At 42.9% G+C, this 13657-nt stretch overlaps 1 protein-coding gene across 2 annotated transcripts in view; it reads left to right on the plus strand.

Annotated features, from left to right (window-relative positions):
- Nucleotides 1–13657, plus strand: part of LOC120699941 (zinc finger MYM-type protein 1-like) — a 44716-nt gene that overhangs the window by 13285 nt on the left and 17774 nt on the right. The window contains exons 5-12 of one of the 2 annotated variants that reach the window (XR_005685739.1): nt 2109–2237; nt 2321–2577; nt 2668–2874; nt 2963–3064; nt 3165–3265; nt 3364–3777; nt 3869–3976; nt 4060–4348. The exons of the other annotated variant lie outside the window; for it this stretch is intronic. The gene's annotated coding sequence lies outside the window, so the exon portion shown is untranslated. Of the gene's footprint in view, nt 1–2108; nt 2238–2320; nt 2578–2667; nt 2875–2962; nt 3065–3164; nt 3266–3363; nt 3778–3868; nt 3977–4059; nt 4349–13657 lie in introns of those variants that run through there. 2 annotated transcript variants of the gene reach the window in all.

Consider the following 13657-nt stretch of genomic DNA (forward strand, 5'->3'; position numbering starts at 1 on the left):
CTCTTTCAATTTAAATTCAAACTCAAAGATTTGAATTTAAGTTGAACAACAAGCAAATAAAAATGCAAACCAGCATGAAATGCACACACCTATTTTCCTTATATTTATTTTATGGCTAAATATTTTATTTGATTCCCGACAAATGCTCTAAATTCAAGATAAATTAAATGAAACCTTATCGAGCCTACAATAAACCTAATCAAATTTACTTAGGTTCCTAATTTGAAAAATACGGGTGTTACAGTATGTAAACGAGGTGTAAAATTAACATGTTATTTTGAAACTATAATGCTCATGTGCATGTTCAAAAAATAGGTTCCATCTCATAAAAAGTATGAAAACAAAAAAAAAAGGAAAGTTCACTAAAACATTTTGTGGCACAGAATCGAACTGGTGACCTCATGGACTACACCAACATACTAAACCATTGGGCCACTCACGTTTTGGTGATATTTAACCATTTATATATTATTAGAATGCCAAATCCGTTGCCCTTCCATCCCAAATTTTCCACACTAATCACAACGCTTCCCTCCCAATTTTCCACTAGTCCCTCCACCCCGCGAAACCCCCTCGTCATATTCCTAGAAAGACCGCCACCTCTAACCCTAATCCTCGCAAATCCCATCGATACATGGCCTGGTGAGAAGGGGGCAACAAGAATGCTGGCGGTCGTTCCTAGTGATCGAGATATGGTGGCGACTCCTCCCTTGATCGAGATATGGCGGCGACTCCTCCCTCCAACACTGCTGGCGACCACGGAGGTCCTGCGCTCATGGAGATGTCGGAGACCAAAGGTTCATGAAGCCCCATCATCGTCCTGCTCATCCCCAAGGGCTCACTGATGACTACGAGTTGCCGTTTCAACCTACTGAACCCAGCTGGTATGCTACACTCCTTGCTATTTCGCATCTATTGTCGCCTAGGGTTTGCCTAAATTCTTTTAGGGAACTCCTATGATGAAGTCCATCTCGTGAGCATTTCAATCTTGACTGAGAACGCCTACGGTTTGTAATAGAAATCACCTATAGGGTTATTCTGAACTCTCTTAGGAAAACCCTGATCACGAATTCCATCTCCCAATCTTTTAATTCTTGTCTGAGTTCACCTATACGGTTCGTCTATGAAATCAGCAAGGGTTTGTATGAAATCAGCAAGGGTTTGTATGAATTATCTTAGGGACAATATATTTATGAAGATGAAATCTATCTGGTGACCATCGACTTTGAGTCTGTTTTAACCTAGCATTTGTATGTCAATTTGAGTATGAAATATGTTAAATCATACTATATATTTATGACTGAAATTTTGGTCATATTTCACCTAGTTATTTTCTACTACACTGAACATATTTATCTCAGCATTGCAGATTTATTGTTCAATCATGGACTGCATAAAATTAGATTTTGTTGCTGTAGACTCACTGGTGAGACGTGGACTGTAATTGTCCATCGCCATGGAGCACCAGTGGATACAGAAATCGTCGAGCTAGTCTGTGATAGGTCCTATATCACATTTTCCAACTTAGTTTTACTAAAAACAAAGCTGGGGTACAGTGTGCGGGACTTCTTGTACTATCTCAAGCGATGTGGCAATGACTCCGCAAGTCTCATCTTGCTTGATTATGACCACCAAATAGAACCTATTCTTGCTGCTAATGAGGGAGAGATGAAACTCAGACTTTTGCTAGCAACAGAGCAACCGTCCGAATTAATGAAGTCCATAACACCCATGAAGCGACCAAGGGATACAAATAAAGGAAATTATATAAATGTACCTACTGCAAAAGAACCACTTGATGCATACAAGGAATGGCTTGAAAACCTGCAACAAGATCAACCAAACATAGATAACTTAAAATCCTCCCCACGTCAAAGATTATTTTTTATATAAGTGATGATATCATTATTTACACTATATGTTGATATGCAGAATTTAGAGATGATTTCAGGGATGAAACCATCAAGACATATAAAGAATGGTTGAGGCCTAAAGGCTTTCTTAAGACATTTGTAAAATCTACTCTTTTGCTTTACTATTAATATATATATTCCCTGGCATATGTGCAAACCATAAATTTTACATATTGATCGTTCCATTTACTGTAGTGTCATATATACAAGATGATGATGATACTGATGATGGTAGAGTTGCTGCTGATGTACACCGCACTCGTAGCCCATCACCACAAAAAGAGTGGCCATCTCATGCGAGGCGTAGAACAAGAAAAGAGAAAGGTGTGTACTGCATACAACAATTTCTTACAACATCTTCCATCCTTAACTTGACTCGTCATTCCGAACATATTGTTTCTTAACAGGTTCAATTGGAGGTCCTAATAAAGCTGGACGTGGTACCCTGAAGGGTTTATCAGCAGCCATAAAGAGAATAAAGAGTGACTCCCAGAAACTAAAAATTGATTTTTCACCGAGACTGGGAGGTCCCATAGGCGATAACTATCGTGCATTTATAGATGAAGTGGTACTGTTTATGAGAAAAAGGGCTCCACTTATTGGAGTCAAATTCTGGAAACACATAGATCAAGATGTCAAAAATTCTATAGCACTCGATGTTATGGTATGCACACTTATTTATTTTGTTCACTAACAGCAATATCATGTCATACAGGCAAACTCTTCACATTCTAAATGATTTTGAAATATACAGAATCGGTGGGACCTTCAAAACACTGAGGATGGTAAGGAAAAAATATGGGCCATAGCCAAGGAGCGGTACAAATGATGGCGTTCAACGTTTAGTGCTACTTACAAAGTATACGACACTTATGATGAAAGAATGAGGAACAAGCCTGAAGACTTGGACCTTGTTGAGTGGCATTATTTGATTTTGTATTTTGGAGGTCAAGATTTCCAAGTATGCTAACATTTCATTCCTTCTCTTTTCAAATACACATACCAGCTATATATGTTCATTGAACTACTAATTTATTTTGTTACTTCAGTATTTTTGCAGAAGGTAAGCAACAGGAACTCTAAAAACCGTGAGAAAAAAGACCAATCATTGCATGGGTTCCAAATCATTCTCCAAACTTAGCGATGAGAAGGTAAAGCTTAGACATACTTTTTTGTATCTTCTAAAATGACATTCTGTATATTTTCTCTTCCACAAGTTTGAACTAATGCAATATATTCTTGGCATCCTAGAAAGATCCCGAAATAGGTGTAGAACCAGGTGATTTGAACTTTGGAGGAGTACACACATGAGGAATGGGAGATGGTCAGATGAAGCTTCTCAGGCTGTCTATGTGAGTAATGCAGTTAGTTCTATACTGCGCATCATGATTCATAACATTATTTGAATTTTTATATGGAATACTAACTCCATTGTTGTTGTGTCAATTAGGATGAAGCACTTTTCAATGTTGCAGAGACATGTATTGACAAAGAGGCTGTAGTAATATCAGATTTAGAGGAAAATATTATTTTCCAGTGTATCTACAAGAAAACCACAGGATGCAAAATCTCCACTGTTCATGGTCATGGGTATATGTCTACACGTCCAACAGAGAGGGAATCAATGAAGGCTCAACTCGAAGAACAAGCCCGTGCTACAGATGCAGCCAATCAGAAAAATATAGAGCTACAAGAAGAGACTGAGAAGTTAAATGATAAACTTAAAAACCAAGAAGCTGAAAGTGAAAGGAAATTGGAAGAAAAATTGAAGCAGTTCAAAGAGGAAGAGAGTAGGAAAATCCAAGCACTCAGGGATGAATTCATGTCTGCACTTCAAGGAAATAGACAGACCCCGTTAGCTCCGGTAAAAGATATTTGAATATTAATTTCTAACAGCAAACATTAAGTAAGGTTCATAACTGTTTAAGAAATAGGATGATTTGTTTCATGTGCAGGCTGCCCCAAATAGTTTAGACATCCAAGGGAAAGCTACACCGCCACCAGTTGATAAAAGTGCTGTCAATATTCCAGATTCTAATGCCAATGAAACCACATCAGTCCAGGTACAAAATTATACATGTTTATCACACCATTGATAATATTGGAACATGACCTAAGTTACTTGCTTCCTTTTTTCCCTCTGCAGAGTACCCTTAAAATTGCAGACATCCCAGGGTCTGATAGGCCACCAGTATGCAAAATTCCTGCCAATATTCCAATAGTGGGGACAGTTGCAAGCAAAACACCATCCTCTAAGGCCAAGCGAAGCCTTTCTCAAACCAACAAGCAATTTATTTCTCCACATAACTTGATGAACGCTAGAGTTAAACGTATACGGACTAGAAGCCAACAGCTATGATATGTAAATCTGATTTGTATTTGATTTTTGCAAGTTTTATACTCAAACTCGATGAATGCTGCTGCGAATGACTTCTAGTTTACTCCTGAACAAGAGAAAATTGTCTTGTTGCATATACAATTACTTGTCAATTGACATGCATTTGTTTATTTTATTGATATGCAAACTCTGATGAGATGAGGCTACACATGAGACTTTAATTCCATTATGTTTCAATTTCTAAATGGACCATGACATTAGCTTACAACCAATGCTTTGATGGCGCTATATGTGCCAACAGCTATGAAATGTAAATCTGATTACAACTCAATTTGAACTTTGCTGATGCATACATGTACTTGTTTTTCCTTCGATAGGGTATTTGAAATTTCAGAATGGATCAATCAGACTACGATGCCTTCCATGATCAACAAAAAGATAGTCTGCAATGTCAAACAATCTTCGCTGCATCCTACATAAGATAGATGTTGGTTTGTTGTTGACCCAACACTAGCTAGCTACCTACCTATGAACTATTCTCCATTTATAAATTGTACTGCTATTGAGCACTTGACATATTGTTATCTAATCATTGGAAGAGTTAATGATGGATTTGTTTAAGTTCCATGATGATTTGTACCGTCATTGTGGGTTTCTTAAGAAAATATTTGATCCAAATTATAAAATGCTATATCCATTACGACAGGGTTATGCTTGTTGCAATAAATTGTAATTCAACAGTGGTTCTTCGATGCTATAAGTAATTGAAACAACTGTTTTAGTCTCTATACAATCTTGCCACCTGTAATGATTGTTGCTAAAATAGTTAATAACCTCGAACTATACCTTGCGGCAACATCACTTGTTGCCCACAATTATTTTCTGTTGCAACACTTATTTTTGGCACCACTATTTACTGATGCAATAATAGTTACTAACCTTGAACAATGTCTTGATGCGATTTCACCTCTTGCTCCCACATTTTATGTTGCAGCACTTATTGTTGCAACCAATTGGTACTGATGCTACAATCTCGACTAACCACGAACACTACCTTGTTGGGATATCATTTCTCGCTTCAAAATAATTTCCGTTGCACAACTTATTGTTGCCACCAACAAATTTTGTGGCTACATTCTCTATTGCCACGATGTTGGTCATGGCCAAAAACACTGTTGCCACAATGTTAGTGCATTGCATGTATACATTATAGCAACGCGTAGTGGCGTGGCAATACATGCTAATGCCACGATATCAACCGTTGCCACACCACTCTAAAGTATTGGTTCATTGCATGGCAATAACTAGTATTGCAACATGACCAAAAAGTAGTTGCAAAGCACCTATTACCACAAAAGTACTTGCAACGGCTTGCAACAAAACTGATTTAGTTGCATGTTCAACCTATCGCATCTATTTTAGGCCTATTGCTACTATTTTGCGACCATTGCCATAGGCCTAAAATCTAGTAGTGTGGCCCCTCAGTTCAAGCCTACTCGCGTTGGCTCTTCACCGCCCTTGGTTCATCGGCATGAACCTTTCGCTTGACCTTCACCGCATCCATCGACCGCCACATCGCATCCTGCGCCTGCACATCACGAGCCAAGAGACATCAAATTCACACCACGTTATCAATCACTCATCATCCAGAGTTGACCAACATTGATCCTCAGATTCTCACTCAACCATTGATGCAACGCACGTACAAAACCTCTGGGCAGGCCAGAAATCGTACGATGATGGATTCTGAATAATAAATTAATAAAGATACAAGTGACGAGAGATTTCTAAGTTCGGGGTGACGGGGTCACTGTCATGTGGGGCTATCTATAGTGTCTTTGCTAACCATCGCTTATGATTAACCGAAAGATCAGCGGGCTTAATTAGGTTGATTCTATATGCATCTCGTTGTTGTGCCTGGTGTGCGCGTTCAGTTAGCCAAATCTAATTATGCAAAAAGTAGAGCCCTAACATGAACTGATGATACTAAATGTACTCCAGTTCTCTGACTTTATGATTCCTGGACATATAATTGTCCTCAAGAATAATATGATTGGATGGTTCGACGTACATGAAGTGGTAGGTGCTGGAAATTAGATAGGTAGTACATATTCATATGTACACGGTATATATTATGCTATGGAGCATGTACGTTGGTGTAGGAGGTACCAGGAGCTCCTGCATTACGAGCGTGATAGCTTCTGGTGAATAGGCCAGACCTTTGTCGAAACAAACCTTGTGCACTGGTGTTGCAGTCTGTTAGCTTGACGGTTGCAGAGTTTGTCTCCTGTTTTAGTTAAGCAACAAGAGTCTGAAAAGCCGCGTGCTGCCGCGTTGCAGAGCACAACTTGTGTGCGTGTTCAACCAGAGCTAGCTATCGCGATTTTCTCTAGCCACCTCGGACAACTTTTGTGTGTTCCTTGTCATTTTTCATTCCTTTTCTTTTTGCGTTGAAGCGGCCTATTAAATTATCCTTCTCTAACAATGTAGATGCGCTATGCATGGTTAACAATTGTTGTATCTTCCGGCATCTTGTACGTACTCTGCAATCCAGAGACATTAGGGATTCAATGATGAAAAGTGTGGCGGAGCCAGCAGAGAAGGTATAGGGCTATCGGCCGGTCCATGATACGTACAACCTGGTAGGTGGTGCACCATTCTGCTCCATGAACTGTTCGTGGAGGCCAGTAGTGGCTGGATAGCTACAGTTATAGGCTTGAGTAATTATTATACGAGTTATTTTTTTGATCAATATTATACGAGTTATTGTAGTCTCTTTCTCTCGGTCTATATATAAAAGAGGAGGAGAACTTGAAGAAGCTATGACTTCTGGAAGTTGAGAGATGAATCAGCTAAAAACTATCCATGGAAGAGGCTCCGCACGCCTCCATTAGCTTTTCTGTGGCACATAGGCCCACTGGGACAATCTCTTGCATTACTGCTAGAATGAGGACTGGTACAATTGTTAAGCAGTTTTGGCCTCACTTATTCTACCTGATGCTGGTGTACATTTAGTCTCGTACTCTTTGGACGATATCATCATCAATATGCTTGTGTAGGTGAAGTTCGAGAAAACGCAGTAGATGTGTACTCACCAATGCCTGTAACTTGCAGCAAGACAAATGGTTCGAGGACCAATGGTGGTCACCCTTGGATGATGAGTGATTGACAACATCGTGTGGATTTGATGTATCTCTTGGCTCGTGATGTGTAGGTGTATGATGCGGCATGGCGGTCGACGGCGCGTGGTGAAGTTCAGGCGAAAACTTCATGCTAAAGGACCGTGGTGAAGGATGGACGCGAGTAGGCTCGGAGAAGCGAAAGGTTCATGCCGAGAGACCAAGATGGTGAAGTGTGAATACGAGTAGGCCTGGACCGAGGGACCCGAGGAGGCCGTGCGGACCCATGGGCGGTTCACATGGTGCACGGAAGAGCGAGAGTACATGGTGATGAAGACGGCGTTGGCCAAGTCGGCGAGGACGATGGCGAGTCAAGTAGGCGGCCCGCGCGGCGGGCGTGCGCGAACAACTTGAAGGTGTCAAGGTTCAACGGGAGGTCGGACACGCGTCGACATCGGCGGTTTGACCGGTTTGACCTCAGAACCGGGGAGTCAGTCACGTCGTGCGGCGGCGTGCGAGAGGGTTTGACCGGTTTGGCCTCAAAACCAGGGGAGACGGGTTTGACCGGTTTTGGCCTCAAAATCGGAGGCGGACTTGGCGCGGTCAAGGTCCGGGCAGAGGGCACGTGACGCCATCGCAAAGCTTGCGTCGAGGCGAAGCGAAGTCGTGAAGGCGGCGTGTCCGTCCGTGGCTCGTATAAAAATATGGACGAATTTGCCCCTGCGTGGGCGGTTATTGTAACAAGTAGCGTAGGGGTATTTTTGTCTTTCGGTAGGACTATATATATAGATAGCCATGACTAGAGGAGAGGCTAGCACTTGGAACCCTATTCATTTGCTCCTCTAATTGTTATTATTTTCGGATTAGAGTTTGTTGGAGATTTTGTTGGGAAAGGAGACCCAAACCTCCTTTGCCCTCCGGCGTTTAAGATTTGAGTGATTTTGGAGTTCATCCGATTCCGATTGTTCTTGATGTTTTTCTTTTTCTGCGATTTCCGGAGGTATTTTCGTGCGATTTTCGATTCGCGAGCTATACTCTGCCGTTTCACGAATTTCCTTTTGGATCTGTTAATCCTTGAGATCGCGCATCTATTGCTTGAGTTTCGTTTGGATCCATGGAGTCTTGAGCGAGTAATTTGCGCTTCAATTTTCGGCGTCGTTCTTGGCTCTCCCTTTGTTCTTCCCTCTACTTTTGCTCGGGGAGAGAAGTTGGCGAGCGAGCAACCCAAGGCTGGTGCAGCAGCGCGCGAGCGGCGGTGCGCGCTTCTCACGGCGAGCGGCGCAGCGGCAGCGCGCAGGCTCAGCTGCCGTCGGCGGCGGCGCGAGCGTCTGCTCGTGGCCAGGCTCGCACGGGAGCGTGCAGCTTGTGGGCCGCCGGCTCCGCCTCTGTGCTACTGGGTCGGCCCAGCAGGCCGAACGCGGACGCGGCCCAGGCAAGGGCGTGCGGCCCAGCTTGCAGCCCAACTCGTGGTCCACTGCTGGATCGACCCAGCAGGCCACACGGTGCTGCCATCTGCGCCCAGGTAGTGGCAGGCCGGCGCCAGCGGCAAGCAGTAGCACGAGGCCGCTTTTTGTTAAGCTTTGCTTTCGCTTATTTTGAGCTGTGCTAATAGTTGATAAATCATTGCTTGCTTAGCTAAGTGAAAAGCTTTTTTCGGCACTGTGATAAATCGTTGCTTCCGCTTTATGTTGTGCTTTGCCTGAGCCGATTGCTTTTCGCGTGTTTCCGCTTTGCGCCGAGCTTTTCCTGACCGTTCCTCGGGTGAGCTCGTCACGTGTTGGCTTGTGTCACCTTGGCGGTTAGAAGAGAGGTTCGTCGGATTGAATTCGGGACATAGGTCTTATTCTCATCGAGGAGAATTTTTTAAAGGCTTCTATTCACTTTCCCTCTGGTCGCCTGTCCGGTCCTTCACGGTTAGATCGACACAGAATTTGAGGTCAAAGATTGGATAGAAGGTCTACATGCACGTACGGGTGGCTCGTGAAGGAGGAGAAGCAGGCTTGCAAAGGACAGAATAGAGAACCCATGAGCTTTGTGCGTAAGGTAGGGGATGATCGATAAATGGTACTAATTGATTCATTGATGTAACAGCTTGATTATTTAACTAAGCCGATCATTATGCGATCTTCATGGCTTCTTAAGCAATCGCTATCGATATTCAAAACTTCTATTTTTTCCGAAACATAACCAGAGGTTATGCACAAGTTAATTCAAACAGACGAGATCGATACAAGGGTAGTACTGCCAGATCTGAATCATCCCAGCAATTATTTATTTAATATTTTTTCCTAACAAGATCGCATAAATAAAACACGTACCACTGAAAGTTACAGTTGCACAGATGGATTAAACATTGCATGTCTACGCCGTGTGGTAGTAGGTCCATTTTAAGGAACAGATGGAGGCAGAGAAGCTGGTGCTATAGCTGAGAGATGAAGGAACTACTCACAGAGGCTGCCGCTGGCCGCTCTAGTAGCTTTGAGTTTGATGTGACACCTAGGCCTCAGAGGCATCAGGAGAGTGCCAGCAGCCACCATCGCGCATTGCTGCAGGCATCCCCTGCACACCATTCTTTTCTCTTTCAGCTTTATGTGGCTAGTGAGAAGTAAGAACAGAGTATTGCTTTTGTATTCATGTACGGATGTATTTGAAGTAATGTGATATATGAAAAGGGGCTCTTTTCTGGATGCACTCCACTTTATGAAATCTCATCCAAGGTCCTATATTTGGTATTTCGTTTTGTGGTCCTGTCATTAGTTCTTCCTACTTGCAATTTTCTTGCAAAAATGATGCGTGATCAGTGGGCACACTACCAGTTACCGGCCAGTTGGCCATGAATGAAACGACGACTTGGGGCCACCCTCGTCGTTTGCCTCTGCTAGCTTATCTGCTGCTCTGCGGAGTTCAAAGTTTGATCATCGGATACCATGATCGCAGCTCATGGAGACAAACCCAGTGTGTTGTTCTGTACCACAGCAAAATGCACAATTTTAGATTGGACATATATCTAGCAAATCGTAGTCTCTTGAACTCGGTCTATAAATACAAAAATGCTCACAGAGGTCATGGATCCATGGCGTGATTGGTGACCCCTGTTTCAAACAGCCAATAAAATTGGCTTGAGAGGCAGCAGGTGTGCTGCGCTCCTACTGAAGAAAAAGGTTGACGCACCAAAATGTGTCCTACTAGCGATGTAAATGGTACGAATATTTTTCAACCGTTTTCGAATTTGATCCAATTTGGAAGGGTTTTTATCCATTCGTATCCGCTTCGGAGTATTCAGTATCCGTAACCGATCCGTATCCGAACACTCAAAAGTTATATTTTTATGATGTCGATATCTATTACAATTTTATCTAGCAAAAACTAACACTATCCATATCTAACTCTATATTCGAACACAAATATGAAACCAAATACGATATCACTAATATCCGTCTGTATCCGATCAATTTACATCCCTATGTCCTACAGACATGAGCCATGCAAAGCGGATGCAACGGGAGATGTTACAACACCACATCATCCAGCAGCTTTAATTTCGATCATAGTAATAATGCACCGTACAAATCGTTATTACTCCACATGTGAGAAAGCATGGATGCCTTGAAAAATGGACCATCTTTTTTATTTGTGATGCTATATATATTACAAAAATTAGTTGCACGGAAATGGAGCACAAAATTTGGTGACTATAGAATATACTACTCCTGAAGTAGCACCAGATTCCTTGTATAAAAGAGCAGCTCGTGGAGAAGTATAACTAGCTAGCGCAGGAAGAAGTTATGAGAGATGAACGAACTAGCAAGCTAGTTCATGACGACGACCACTCCAGTAGCTCCGTGGAAGCAAGCTGGAGGCCTAGGACTAGGAGGCCAAGTGGTAAGGCAGGGGACTGCAATCCTTTACCCCCAGTTTAAATCTGGGTGCCGCCTGATCAATAAAATACTTAGGATTACAGTAATGATCAAACCTTATAAATTCCTACCTCTATAAGTTGGGGCACGAGAGTAACTAGGTCTGGCGATACTGGATTTTTAGAATTCATACCGTAGTTCTATCCTCAAACTAGGTTTTGTTTTATCGGCAGCTGTGTTCCTCCTACCGCATAGCGATCAGGATCATCTCCAGATTATGGCCGTGTGCGTCAAGCTGCCGTTGCAACAAAAGAATTCCTTTGCGGCCATGTTCAGCTCACTATAGCTATCCCACGCCTTGCACACCTCGTGCAAGCTGTCCAGCCATCTGGAGGCAGGTGAGACTTCATCCTCCAAGATGCGATCGTTGCCTTAGTATGCCCAACATGTTTAAGTTGACAGGTTTTTATCTAAAAATTTCAAAGGGTTACATGATCGAGCATTCGAGCTGGGTATGCAGGACTACAGTAGGAGCCACATACATCGCATTTACCATGTGACACAAGAGCTCCCACTGCCTCACAGGCCTATAGAAAAGAGGAGAATTGTTAGTTCATCCCTCCCCTACCTTTGCAGAAGCACTACTCTTTCACCTGCTCTTTTGTAGAACAAAATTGAGGATGTATTAGCAAACAGTAGGTTTCTCTATTGCTAAGTTTTATAGGGGTCATCTAACCGCGATATATAGATTATTTTTCGAGACGAATCTAATGAGTCAAGTTCCACCATGATTGGCTACAGTGATGCTACGGTAACCGGCCCTTTCTTTTTCTAATCATGCGGTCAAAGATACTATAGTACCATAATTGTAAAGGTTGTTTTGTAATTAGACTTCATTTAATATCTCTAATTAGTAGTTAAAGAGGCGAAATTTCACCTTTAACCAAACATGGCCGTATCGTGACACAATCAACAATCCGAATAACTTTTACAGCTCGTCTTCAATGGCTAGCGACATCGCCAGTTAAATTAATATTTTACTCGATGAATGAACAGTGCAAAAACAGTGCGCTAGCGCGAAGCGAAGCGCCCAGTATCGTATGTTTCCCGATGCCCTTCCGAAGCACCTGCCGACACGTGTGCCTATTCCCCCCACTCCAGTCTCCAGGACCGCTGGCAATGTTGCTGCCCCGTTGGAGAAGGCGGCAGCTCCAACGTGGTTACCAAGGTGGTACCAAGAAGAGAGAGAAAAAGAAAAGTTAATGTACCATATATTGGAGTGGGGATGCTATACTAGCCCCTCCTGACACCGTTGCTAAAGGAGAGAGAGGAGAGGAACTGGGAAGAGGGGAGAGGAGAGAGCAAAGTAAGAAATAGCGGGCTAAGATATTTAGCGGAAGCGCTTCCAAAAAGCTAAAACAGCTATAGCGAAAACTATAACGGAAGCTAAATCATTTAGCGGAATAATAAAATAATCAATAATTATATATAAAATTAGAAGCATTATTGGTCTAACACTCTAAACTAGACTCAACACGTCTCTTGACAGCCCAACTATATCCGTGCTGCTTTGTCTATGGTTCACCCTAGTTATATTGATTCTTTATTTCTTTTGACTACATCTTTAGCGGACATTCATTACCACTATTCTCTGTAAAACCCCATTTAGCGGACATAGCGGAGAAATATTGTATAGTGTAGTGGTAGAACTCCTAAAAAGCTAATAGCGGTCTATAGCGGGCTATTTTGTACATTGTGTTGGCGCCAACCTAGGGCCAACACACGAACGCGCTTGATCGCGCAGCGAGCGACGGCACAATTTGCAGCGCCGATGCTCAGACCGGTCAGACCGGTCGGGGTAACCGGTCAGACCGGTTCGCCGGTGCAGAACGGCGAAATCCGACGAACGCTCGCCCGGGAGGGATCCCGTCAGGGCAAACGCGCGTAGGGTTGTTCTAGGATCGGCAGACCACCTAGAATGTCTTCAGACATCGCGGAGACGAAGGAAGAATAGCAAAAAAGGGTTGGAAGAAGCTAGGGTTTAGAGACAAAAGTAAAGGCAATAAACATAAAGAAAAGTAATGTATTGATGTATTTTTATCGATTGGATGTCTCAATCGGCCGTGGCCCTTTATATTTATAGGGTGGGTGGACTTATCCCGCAAGAAATCCTATTATAAGATCTAAACCTATGAAAATCTCTAGTTGTACTCGGACTCTGCTTGAACCGGTCAGACCGGTCAGACCTACCGGTCAGACCGGTCGGCTCCTGCCGAATCGGCTACATCGTCAAAGACCGGTCAGACCGCCTGGAGCGACCGGTGAGACCGGTTGGTCTAGTCCGCTGTCAATTTTGGTCGTCAACATATGCCCCCCCTGTTCTTTGGCAAAGCTTGCGTGCCAAAGAACACTCTTCTGGACCAAAATTAT

This window comes from Panicum virgatum, chromosome 3K (genome assembly GCF_016808335.1).
Source record: "Panicum virgatum strain AP13 chromosome 3K, P.virgatum_v5, whole genome shotgun sequence".
NCBI classification, from domain to species: Eukaryota; Viridiplantae; Streptophyta; class Magnoliopsida; order Poales; family Poaceae; genus Panicum; species Panicum virgatum.